Source organism: Chaetura pelagica, unplaced genomic scaffold, assembly GCF_000747805.2.
Source record: "Chaetura pelagica isolate M959 unplaced genomic scaffold, ChaPel_1.0 scaffold420, whole genome shotgun sequence".
Classification (NCBI taxonomy): domain Eukaryota; kingdom Metazoa; phylum Chordata; class Aves; order Apodiformes; family Apodidae; genus Chaetura; species Chaetura pelagica.
Genome location: NW_009951919.1, coordinates 2,615,167 through 2,627,298, shown reverse-complemented (window position 1 = coordinate 2,627,298; position 12,132 = coordinate 2,615,167). Strand labels below are relative to the sequence as shown.

Below are 12,132 nucleotides of genomic sequence, written 5' to 3'. Positions count from 1 at the left end.
AGGACTTGCCTCAGAAGTACAGGTGGGACTGCAAAGGTGGCTGCTCTTTGGGCCAAGAAACAGAAGATCCTGAAAAAAGCAAGAGAAGAATGTGAGCAGCCACGTCAGGCTGGAGCAGGTGAGCTGGGGTCTGCTGTGGGTGGAGAGCATGGTCTGCAAATGCCAGGTGCTGTTTAAGAGGGGAAGATGTGGATGAACTACTTTCAGTGGAGGAAAAAAATTCCTGGTTTTCCTTGCCCATTTTTATAATAGCCCGGGCTGTAGATCCTATCTGCCTTTTTGGTGGGCTCGTCACACGTGCAGTTGATGGTATTATGGTGGCACATGATGGTTAAAGTATCATAAAGGTGGAGAAAACAAACCCTCTTAATCGGTTTTAGTGTGTTTTGTCTGAGTTTGTTGAACTTCAAAGAGGAGTTGAAAAAGAAAACCTTCCGGGCCAAGCCAAGAGCCCTGTCCAGAAAAGGCTTGGACTCACTTTCTACCAGGCTCGAGGGAGGTCCTGCTCCTTCCCATCCTCTTGCAACCCGTTGATGTGATGTAACCAAAATGCTACTAGGGGCTTGAAGCAGCCGCTGCAGCGTCTGTAGGAGCTGCCACTGCTTGATGAAGGGCTTTTGCAAAGCTGACTTGAAATAAAGGCAGTAAAGCTGTCACTGAAATGTAAATGATTAGAGGAACGTGACTCCCTGTTTTCCCCGACTCTTCTGCTCGTTCTTGCTGTTAGCAAATGTAATTTAAAAATAATCAGTTCAGGATGACTCTGTTGAGTGTTCTTGCCTTTGGGCCAGAGCATCACTGGTTCAAGTGCTAGACTGAGTGACCGATTCGGGTCAGCTGCTTGGGTTCCACCCAAGGGCTGGGGTGGGAGTCCCTGTAGACCTGCTGGCCTGGGTCAGCTGGGGAGACCCTGAGCTGCCTCCCTTGGGACTTGCATCCCCATCCTGCACCACTGGGCACCTCTGGCTGCTCCAGAAGTGCCTTGGGGATGGGGTTACAGACAGCCCCACTTCCAGCCTGCAGCTGGTGTGAAGTTCATTGTGGGGTCAGGGTGACTGTCCCAGGTGTCACCTCCTTCTTGTTAACAGTGTTTTCTTCCTGGGCTTGCTCTTTTTCATGGCACAAAATCACTCAAGGTGAAGATTTAAGCAAGCAGCTGGATGACATCAAAAAGACTTGGTGCCACTTGGTGCCATGAGGGGCTTTGTTTCACCATCCCACTTATTGATCTGTATTTATTGTTCCTGGACCTCCAGCATGACACAATGAACAGGTCAGTAACAAGTCTCCAGTCTCTCAGATGCCCTTTTTAATGTTCTGAATCATTTTCTTGGAACAAATGGGTATTTTGAGGCTGTTCTCCCTAAGGAAAGTGCTACTGGTCTCAGCACAAGCAGTGCTGAGAGTTTAGGAAGGTGCCAACGTGTGGCACGTGCTAGAAACGGGACAGGCTTTGTCCCTGTCAGGAGGACTAACACCATTTCCCAGTGGAATTGGTGTCCATTGCAAATGTTCTCAAGTTTCTGATGGGAAGTTCACCACTCTTCACTGTTCTCCATTGCACCCCAGCTCCAGCATGTCCTGGGGCTTGCAGAGCCCCTGGTGTCCTCCGGACATGTGGCCTCACGCTGCAGGGTGACCGGGCAGAGCTGGACAAACCATGGGCTGGGAAAGGATCCTTTTCCTGGAAACCCTGTGGCAAGGCTGGGCCTGGAGCTGCTCTCCCTGCCAGCTCCTTCTTTCTAAGATGCAGCAGCCTCGACGTAGCTCCGGGGCTGCTCCCAACAGGAACAACGACCCGCGCTGGGGAAAAAGGACGTTGGCAACTCCCAGCAGAGCAGTTTCTGTGCCCTGATGTGGAATAACATCTCGGAATAACCTGCCCGGGTTTGATGCAAACACGCCCACACGGCCCTGGGTAAGCTGAGAAGGGCAGGGGAGAGGGGGGACAGCGGCACAGGGTGTCCTGGTACCCGAGGTGCTGCCCCACGGCCCTGAGCTCAGCCAGGGATCTCCTTGGGATGGTGAGGAACGAGTCATCCTGACCCGCTGCCGGCCTCGGCACGGGCTGGGAAACCAGCCGGGACTGACGGGAGGGGAGGGAGAGCCCCGGGGTGATGGGTCTGGGGGTCTGGCTGCCTCCAAACTACATCAGCAACCAAGAAATGGGTTTGAGGATGACAGAAGGGAGAGAAGTGCCCTGGGAGGGATGGGTTTGGGGGTCTGGCTGTCTCCAGACGTGGGGAGAGGAGGGGTTGCCTCAGGGCAGGGTTGCTGGGGGCTCGGGGCTGCTTTGGGCCCCAAAGCCTTTGCCCAAGCTGGCTGGCCCTGGGGGGCTGAGAGCTGCTCACAGGAGCTCCTTGTAAAAGGGCTGGGGAGGAACCCACCACACGAGCTCCTGCTCAATTTGTTCTTCATGTTCTCATTGGTAATGATTTTATGTTTTATGAGGGATACTTCCTAAGACTTTCCCAACATGATGGAAACACATGTGGTGCTGTAATACGTGATGTGACTCTCTTGGTGGAGAGATGAGATGAAAACCTGCTTTCCTCTGACAGCTACAAGGGATTCTGCCCCAGTCCCTGGGGCATGGGGTAACCAACCTTCCCCCAGAAGGTCACCTCTCCAGAGATGCTGCCTGCATTTCTTTTCATGCACAATTTCCAGGTGAATACTTCTTGCTAATTCATTATTTAAACTTTTTCTCTTCCTTTTTATGTTTTTCTAGGGGTCACTCTGCTCTAGGTCCATTCAGGTCCATGAGTCACCCCCGGGTGATGTGGAAACCATCGCTTGGAATTTTATCCAGAGTGCAGGTTGGCTCCTGTGCTCACTTCAAGGACAGAGCCAAACCATGGGAAGCAAACACCAACCCCAGAAACCTTTCTGGTGCCCAAGACACAGCGTGATGCTGCCCCTTGGCTTTGTCCTGGGGAGACCAAATATGAAATGGGGGGTATCAGCAGAGACACCCCTGTATATTAAGGAGGGAAATAGTGTATTTTGTGAGTTGGCTTCTCCTGAACTTTGGGCTGGTGTGAATTAGGCAGCAGGGCAAAGAACTCAGGAGGGCGGCACCAGTGTGAACCGGACTTCATGAAATAGAAAGGAGAGGCCCCTTTTGTCAGGCGATGGCTTTTCCTCAGGAGCTAAATGATACATAATGTTTATATAGTGTTTTGCCTCTCCTAAATGCAGGCTAGACATTAATTGATTCCAGGTTTGCTCCGTGGAGCAGGTCAGCTCTTTCCACCCTGCAGACGAGGGAGCGGCGGGGATTGCCCAGGGGTGCGCGGGGGGTCAGCGCCAGCGCGGGGGCACCTCTGGGCTGCCCAGCCTCGCCCTCAGCCCACTCTGCCTCCTACATACACACCACTCCTGATGTATGTTGGAATCAGCTGCAGCTCTGTAAACCCAGCTACATTAAAGCCCGGTTCAAATGAAATCTGTTTATGTCTCCAAGGCTCTCTGCTGGTCGGAGCAGGACTTAACCAACCCAACGCTGTTTGTGTTCAAAGCCTCTTAAACCTCTGCCCTGATCATCTTGAAGTGAAATGGAAAGTACTTCCCAGGACCTGGCCAGAGTCCAGACTCCCCCCCCTCTCTCTTTTGCTTGTGGGGCCGTTTAGAAAAAGCGCCGCATATTTTAAACAGTGGGGGGAAAAAATAATTTGAGTTCAATTCTGTTTACATAGCGTTGGGAGCCCGGGAGGGTTTGTAGAGGTGGTTATTAATGGTTTTAACTGGTGTGGTAAAGATGTTGTCTTGGTCTGGGGACAGGAGCTGGTTCTTGAGCTCCCAGTACTGGTTTAGCCAAGCACCAGCCCCACGTGTTCCACTCGTCCTCGCACGGTTCCATCAGAAGACTCAGACACAGTTTTACTGGTCTATTGCACAGTGGGATCTTGCACCTATAAAACTGCTCTTAATTACTTCCTAAGTTACTAACCAGGATGATTATGATTTTGTCTTATAACCCGACAGGACTTTGTCTATCTGGTGTAACCCCCTGCCCACCATAACCTCACTGTCCATGTGTATCCACAAGTGGTCACACACCACATGCACATCTCCATGGCTGCTTTCTGGACACCCATTGTCCATGAAGCTGCCCATGACATTTTTCTTGTCAGCTTGTGCCCACTTCCCCATGCTGAGCTGGGATGCTGTTGTGGAGCAGCAGCAGGTTGGCAGGTGCCTGCACAATGGGTAACACATCCTGGGCAGTGCCTGGTTTGGAGGGTGACAAGCTCCTGGTCCTCCCTCCCAGCTTGGCAATTTATCTGCCTGCTTTGGAAGCCACCCTGGCACAAGAGATGATGGAGGCACTTAGAGGAATGTTGGTGTTAGAGGCTGGGCCACTGCTAGTACCTCCAGGCTGGCTCTGATGAAGCAAGTGTAGGATTAATCTGACCTCATTAACTGACTCTGATGTGGTCTAAAAACACACTTTGTATTCTAAATTCAAGACTTTGTATTTAGAAAAAAATCGTTCACAAAGATGAAGAAGTGTGGAGGCTTTTGCACACAGCAGAGCCTGGTCTGTTCTTGAGGAATCCCTTGAAGTGCTGTGACATCTGTTTCTCCAGGGCTGCAGCCCCTGAGCAATGTGGTCATGTGAGAGTGAGATGGAGAGAGAAGGGGTTTCCCTCTGCAAGCATTGGGGTTGCCTGTGTTGGGACAAGATGTTGGCTAAGGAAAGCCCTGTGTGCTTAATCATCACCTGTGACACCACGGGCAGAGAGAACAGCCCTTATTCCATGAGATGACCCCATCCCAGAGGGATTTTCCTTGAAAAACTCAACATTTGTTAAAAAAAATGTGGACTCCAGCCTCACCCTGCACAAAAGGTCACCTTCAGATGGATGTGGGGTTTGGTGTGGGGCTCAGAGGTAGCACCTTGCTCTGATACATGAAGTCATGAGACCCAGAGCCACCCTCACTGCCTGGCCCAGCAGCAAGGAATATTTAGGGGGGGATTGAACTCAGTGGGAACTTGCCAAATTCAAAGGGTGGAGAGTCCAGTTAGAAGGAGATTAAGAAAATGTCTTAAAAGGAACTTTCTGTTATAATAATATAATTACCTGAATCCTTCAGTTCATGCCTCTCTTGGGTGCCCGTGAACCAGGGCTGGCTCAAATTGGTGAAGTTACTCTGGATTGATGCTGGCATGGGAAGAGGTTCAATCCCAGAATTTTCAGACCTGACATTGATGCTCCCAGGTGGGAGACAACACATGGGAAAAAGGCAACACATGGGCACAAGTGTGGTAAGAAGCAACAAGGAATCTCCAAGCAGCACAGAAGCTGGCAGCAGAAATGTCCCAGTGATTGCAAAGGATGTTTCAGTGCTTACCACCCTCAGCAGGGAATGTGCTCCAGGAGCCACTGAAAACTCTATGGAAAACTCCAGTTTTCCATTTTGCACTGAAATTGGGCACTTCTGAACACTTGCCTATGCAGGTTGTGGTCCTGATTAGCTGCTGGTCCTTGGAGATGCTCTCCTAGCAGGCTGTGCCCACAGCTGCTGCCTGGGTTCCTCCTGTGGGTGCAGCTGGATGATCCGGATGGAGAACTTCAGGAATCTGGTCCTTGGCCTCTGGGCTTAGATGCTACAAAGAAAAGAAAAAAAAGGTAAACCAAAGCATTTTGAAATCTGTTTCTTATTCACTGTCCTGCCAAGCTGCTGTAAGACTTTGCTGGAATCAAAATCCCAGAGAGAGAAAAAAAAAGAAGAGTGGAAAGGATTTTTCCCACTGATATTGTTGGCAGTGGAAGAGACCTTGCTGTCTGCTGGGACAGGTGGGGATGGGGACAGGATTTCTGCTTGCTCGTGAGGGTGAGGAAAACCTTTGAAATGTTCCTTGTGTCCCCTCAGCCCTTTCCAAGAGGGAAGTTTATTAATGATTGTAAAGAACTGAAGGCAGACTGCAGGACATAAGGAAGGGGGACTTGGAGAGATGCTTCACAGGTTAGTTTTTGGTGGTGGTGAAGGGTGAATGTGAGGTCAGATCATGGTGGCAGGAGAAAAATTGTCAGCTGCTCAGGCCACAGTGGCGTTTTGCTGGATGTTTCCCTGCTCATGGCATCACCAGGAAGTGACTCCCAGCACTGCCAGACACTGAGGGAGATGCCAAGGCTGTCCCTGCTCTGCAGGCTGTGGACCAGAAGATGTTTTGTGGCACCAGGGGGCTCTTCCCAACGCTGGCAGCAAGATCTTGCATCTGCCACTTCCCCCTGCAGTGCCCACCCCTCCTGGGAGCCACCCCAGCTGCTCCTGCAGGCTGCAACTGGGGGGAGTGGAGCAGGGAAAAGTTTCCCAGAGCCTCTTGGGCCGTGATGCCAGGAATCATCTCTGCCTTGGCAGAGGTGGCCTCAGCTGCTGGAACCTGCCCTCTCGCCCGTGAGTCAGAGTGGAAGGGCTGGTGTCATGAGGTGGCTCGGAGCAAAGATGCAGAACTGGGAGTTGCCTACAGAGCTTTTCATTTCCTTGAGGGCAAGGCTGAAAAAATATTTGTGAGGGAGAAGGAAAGACCCTGGCAGCTCAGATCCTGCAGAAGCAGCACCAGCTTGTGGCGGGGGGCGCCCCAGCCACTCCTGCCTGCAGGGGCAGGGACTGTCCCTGGGGCCCCAGTGATGGCAATGCCATGGCAGGGCGAGGGGCATGAAGTTTATAGGCACCCATGGGTAAGCCCTGGTACTGGTGACATGTCCTGTGAGCCATTTGGGGCATGTCTTGCAGAGGTGGCCACTGTTGTCCTGCTTGGGACACAGCCAGACCCAGGGTGGGACAGAGCCCTGGCTCATGTGAGGACGTCTTGGGGACTGGTGAGCCCCACATAGGGGGCTACAAACATGAACGTGTCCTGTTTAGGTCAGATAACATCAGGAGATGGCTCAGCAGGGTTGCCTGAGGACAACTGGCTTTGGGCATCTTGGAGGATCTTCTGTCTTCTAGCACTTTTGCTCTCAGGGGTTTGCCAGTCGCTCTCTGGTCTGTGCAACAGAGCAAAGAGCAGAGCTGAGGGGGGATGAATCCTCAGCATCACCAGCCTGGGGAGTGGGGACAGGAGCTGCCTTGGCTGTGACACCCAGGGGCCTCTGAGCACAGGGAGAGAGGCAGCAGGAAGGGCTGGGGGCTCAGGGGGTGGAAGCTGGTGGAGGCTCTGCAGGGAGGACAGGGTGTGTGAACTCCTTCCAGCACATGGAAACTGTGATGGGTCCTCCTGGCTCCACAGGGTGGCTGAAAAGTGGTCAGAAAATGTTGGCAGCAGGGATGTCCTGCAGTGGGTACCAGACCCATCTGGAGAGGAGTGGGAATGGAAACCCCAGTACCAGGCTCTCCCCAACCTTGGGGAGGTCCTGTTGCCTCCAGACTCCAAGTTCATGGCTCAGAGCCATCTCTTGTTTAGTCCCAGTGATTACTGAGCCCCAGGATGCCAACCTTACTGAGGCTTTTGTACAAGTCAAGGGCTCAAATTGAGCAGGAGCTCAGGGAAACTGTTCCCCTTGTTAAAATAAATGCATTAGTTTAATACGTACCAGGAGAGGATAGAGAGTTCTCCTTGTTAAATATTTACCAGTCAAACCCTGCTGAGGACTTGCATGGAGCAATTCAGCTGTAGTGATTTCCTTCTATTGTGGTCTAAGTCTCCAGCATCGTTGGGAAACCCCTGGGCAGGGCAGGAGGGCTGGTGGCAGATCCCAGCCCTGGGCAGTGAAACCACAGCTGGGGTGACCACCTGTCATTCCTGGGGCCACCACGGGGCTTCAGTGGGTCCCCAAATCTATCCTGGGACCCCAACAGGGATGCTGGCACCCACCTGGAGTGAAGGGGTGAGCAGCCTTGTTTCTGAAGGGGAGGGAGGTGGAGGAGAGGTGCCCAACAACCAGGCAAAGAGGAAAAAAGGAAAAGATCAGGAGAGGCACAAAACTCTGCTCTGTGCCTTTCCTGTCCTGCCAGCCCCTCCGTGGTGCTTTCCCAGACACACCACAGTGAATTTTAACAAGGGGTGTAAATTCTGTGGCAGCTCATCCCCTCAGGAACATGGAACTTTGAAAAGAACCCAAATTGTGTATGAGCTTCATTTCCCTAAGATGTCCCTCCTGCTGGTGGAGTTAAGCCATGTTCCAATCATCTTCTGCAGTTCAGGATATCCTGACATAGCTATTCTCTTTATAGGAACAATTTTATATGGATGTTATTTACATATATATGTACTAATTTGACACACATTTACATTAATCACTTAATTGTCATTTACAAGTTTATATTCCAGTAACCTGCAATGGTTCAAGATTTCTTAACACTGGTAACAATTTATTATTTATTTTTTTTCCCTCATCAAGCTAAATTGAGATTGTTTGCATTTTTGGTGACTCCACATATTTTTATAACCCTGCTGCTTCTCCTTAAGGACTCTAAAAATAAAATGGAAGTGGAGAAAAACCTGAGGGATCTCTGTGGAAAGGCTCAGGACTTGTTGGTCCATCACCCTCCTGGATACAGCAAGTGGAGGTTTTCTGGTCCATCACCCTCCTGGATACAGCAAGTAGAGGTTTTCAAGCCTCATGTCACTGCGTGTTTTTTAAAGACTGTCTGTATTAATAACCTTAAGAGAAAACAGATGCATCAGGTTTGCAACCAGAAATGTGGATATTCCAGGAGACATCAATTGTTGGAAGTAAACAACAGCCCTGATTCAACAAAGCTCTTAAGCAGACACTTAACTTTAAGCATGCACTTAACACGGGCTTCAGAGAGGCGTTAACATATGTCCTGCTATATAAGGAGGGACTTAAGTACCTACTTACAGTTAAGCTTGTGCTTAAGTGCTTTGTTGAATTGGGGCCAATACTTCAGCTCTCCCTCTGTCTCCCTAACATTAACTGTGCCTGACATCCAGGAAATTCGAACAGGGGCTGCTGTAGTCACCTACCAGCCCTTCTTTCCCCTTCAGACAGAGGCTGCATCTCTTACAGCAGTGCCCAAGTGTCCTGGGTGGCAGGGTCAGGCCATCTCAGACACCTTCGTGGTCCCATCACTTCCCATCCCTTGGGATGCCCACGGGGTCACCTGTAGGGAGACCAAGGAACAGTCACACTTTCAAGTCTCTATGAAGACCCTGCCAATAAATCTTCTGTGCTTTTATTTTTATTGGTTTAAATACAAAGATTATATTTTTTCTATAATATTTCACATGTTCATAAATGTTTATTTTTTTCCTTGTGCTTATTTCAACTGGGTGGTTATTTTTAGCCCTGAGCACCAAGAATTGCACTGTGCAATGATTTTGCCTCCCTGGTAAACCTTTTTGTGAGAAAACCTCATTTTGCAATATTTTGCTTTTGTGGGCTTGTGCATCATCAGGTGAAGTGTGACTGGGAAAGGCCCTGGTGTCCTCCTGGGTTACTGCTGACCTCCTGAACCAGCTCTGAGGTGCCTTGCTAATTAACTTGGGGCTCATCTTCTTGGCTGTAGGTCACCTTCGTTTCAGACCTAAGTTACTGAGGAGGAAGGTTTCTCATTCTGGTCACTGTAATGACACTTTGAATCAGCATTGCTGGAAAGCCCACAGCCCAGCTGTCAGTCTTTTCCACGGCCTGGGATCAAATAACCAGAAATTGTTGGCTTTTGTTTGCAGGAAACCAGTTTTCTCTGAAAAGCAAACAGATCTCATTTCACAAGCCAGGGAGAACTCGGGGAAAGTGGGAACCAAAGTTGGTACCTCCAGACCTGAATCACATGAAGCAAGTCCAAGCATTTCCAAAGTTTTCCTGGTTTGTAGATGAAGTTCTGCCCTTTTGGTTTTTTTCTCTATCAAAGGGAACTTCTGCACTTGCTGCCATGGGCCTGGAGCAGTTTTCTCCCTGGGGTTTTCCTTCTGGACAGTTTTTAAGTGGTGGGTATGGCAGAAGCTCTCTGGAAGAGAGGAGCTTGTTGGAGCTTTCCCTGCCTCAGCTTTCTGTCCCTACCCAAAAGGTCATGACAAAACAAAAGCTTTTGTTTAACCAGCCAAAGCCAAGTGTGATGAACTTGTGGCCTTCAGTCAGATGTGACCCAGGGGTGTTGCTGAGAAACTGAGCTAAGTTTTCTCAAGTAAAAAAATTAAGAAAGACTTCAAGGACTGACTCCTCACTGCTTATTTTCTTTGCAGATGGCAGCATCCAATTCCAGTTATTTCTGTCTTGGAAAATGAAAAACACTAGCAGAAGAAAAGGAATGTGAGTTTGCAGCAGAGTTTGGTACCTGGAAGACTGTGGGCTGGAGTGCACGCTCCTGATTTATGGTGTACTTGTTAAACCCACTTGTTCTTGTCATAACAAAGCAGGTCGAAGTGAAGCTGGGTAGAAGGTCTCCTAGTTGGCACTTCATCATGGCTTCTTACTCTGTCTTAGGTTCTGGGGGTTTACAGTTATATAAAACTTAATGAATCAGTATACTTTAGATTTCCTTCCTAATGCATATGGGTTCAATTAACTGCACCGTTTGCTTATTTAAGCGTTTTCATTAAATTGCTTTACTATATTTTCCTGCAATTGAAAGGGAACATGGTGGGGCTGATGCCATCTGCCACCATCAGTTTAGCAGAACCTCTCTCTTTGTTCAGAAACTTTTTTTAAATTTATTTATTTATTTTTTTTATTAGAAGAGACCCTCCCAGCCCAGCTCCCTGTGTGCCATGCACTTAGTGCCTCTTCTGACTGCAGACTGATAAATAAAAAGCTTGTGCAAGGACCTTCAGGTATGGTATTTTTCAAGGCACTCTCTTACAAGATCAGGTTGTGTTTTGCTCCCCCTTCTCTCCCCCTGCTTGCAGATTCCTTTTTGCTCCAGCCTGTGAATAAATAATTGATGCTGTTCCTATCCCCAGCAGCTCTGGCTGCCTGGCTCTGCAAGGAGGGGGATTGATTTGCCTAAAGCACCTGGCCAGGACAGCAAGGACAAGACAGGTGAGGCTTTTTCCTTGCTTTTAAGAAAGTTAATCCTAACCATTTCACCAAACCTTCCTAAATGCCTTTCTCATGGCAGGGAGTGGCATCCCTGCTGGTGTCCCTGCTTCACCTGTAGCTTCGCTTTTGGATCTGGTGCCCTTAGAACTTCCTTCACTGTCCTTCCCCCAGCACAGAAGTTGGTGTGTTACTACATTCCTCCTCCTTGCTTTCTCCTGTCCTTTTGAGCTGCAACTTGCCAGTGGGAGTGCTCTCCATTTGCAGCCCTCTGCTCCTCCAAGGGCTGGGGGTCCCTCTGAAACACCTCACACCCTCAGGGATGCCCCTCGGGGCCTTACCCTTCTGTCACAGACCAGCTACACTGAATACACTCACCTGCTTGCATCAGGATGCAGCCTGTACCCTGTTACACAAAGCAAGTGCTTTATAGACATCACTGACAGGTAAAACACCTCCTGAAGAATGTAATGGAAGGGGGAAAAATATTTGTCCTTGAAGACTCTGGTCCAGAGATTAGCTTTTTGATTTGGAAATGCAGTGTTTGATGTTGCATCAGTTGTCTGCTGTCTTGGCTAGGGAACAGGGGAAGACACTAGAGCTCCTGGGGCACACTGAGATGTTGCAGTGCAGCCTGGGGAGGAAAACACCCCAGCATTTATCATTTGCTGTTCCCTGCTACAGGTATTTTACGTCAGGGAAGATGCAGTGAGAATAAAAAACTTACCCTCAAGGTACACAGTGAATCTGTGGCAAGGCCAGCAAGAGAAATACTTTAACCATTGCCTGCAGGGGCCTGGTTCAAACAGTGCTTTTGGTGAGGGCTCACAGCCCCTTGGGCTTCCTGAAGTCTAAGGGAACTGCTGTGGCTGTGGAGGACCAGAGCATGATGCTGTGGGACCCTCACCCAGCCTGTGCTCCCTTCTGTGGAGAGAGCAATGTACTAGATCAAACATCCCCAAGAGTGAAGAAAGGGAGAAGAAAGGGAAAGAAAGGAAGAAAAAAAGGAAGAGAAGAGAAAAGAGAAGAGAAGAGAAGAGAAGAGAAGAGAAGAGAAGAGAAGAGAAGAGAAGAGAAGAGAAGAGGAGAGAAGAGAAGAGAAGAGAAGAGAAGAGAAGAGAAGAGAAGAGAAGAGAAGAGAAGAGAAGAGAAGAGAAGAGAAGAGAAGAGAAGAGAAGAG

At 49.5% G+C, this 12,132-nt stretch overlaps 1 protein-coding gene across 1 annotated transcript in view; it reads right to left on the bottom strand.

Annotated features, from left to right (window-relative positions):
* PITX1 (paired-like homeodomain 1) overlaps nt 1-12,132 on the bottom strand; it is a 34,617-nt gene that overhangs the window by 4,550 nt on the left and 17,935 nt on the right. The gene's annotated exons all lie outside the window — the stretch shown is intronic.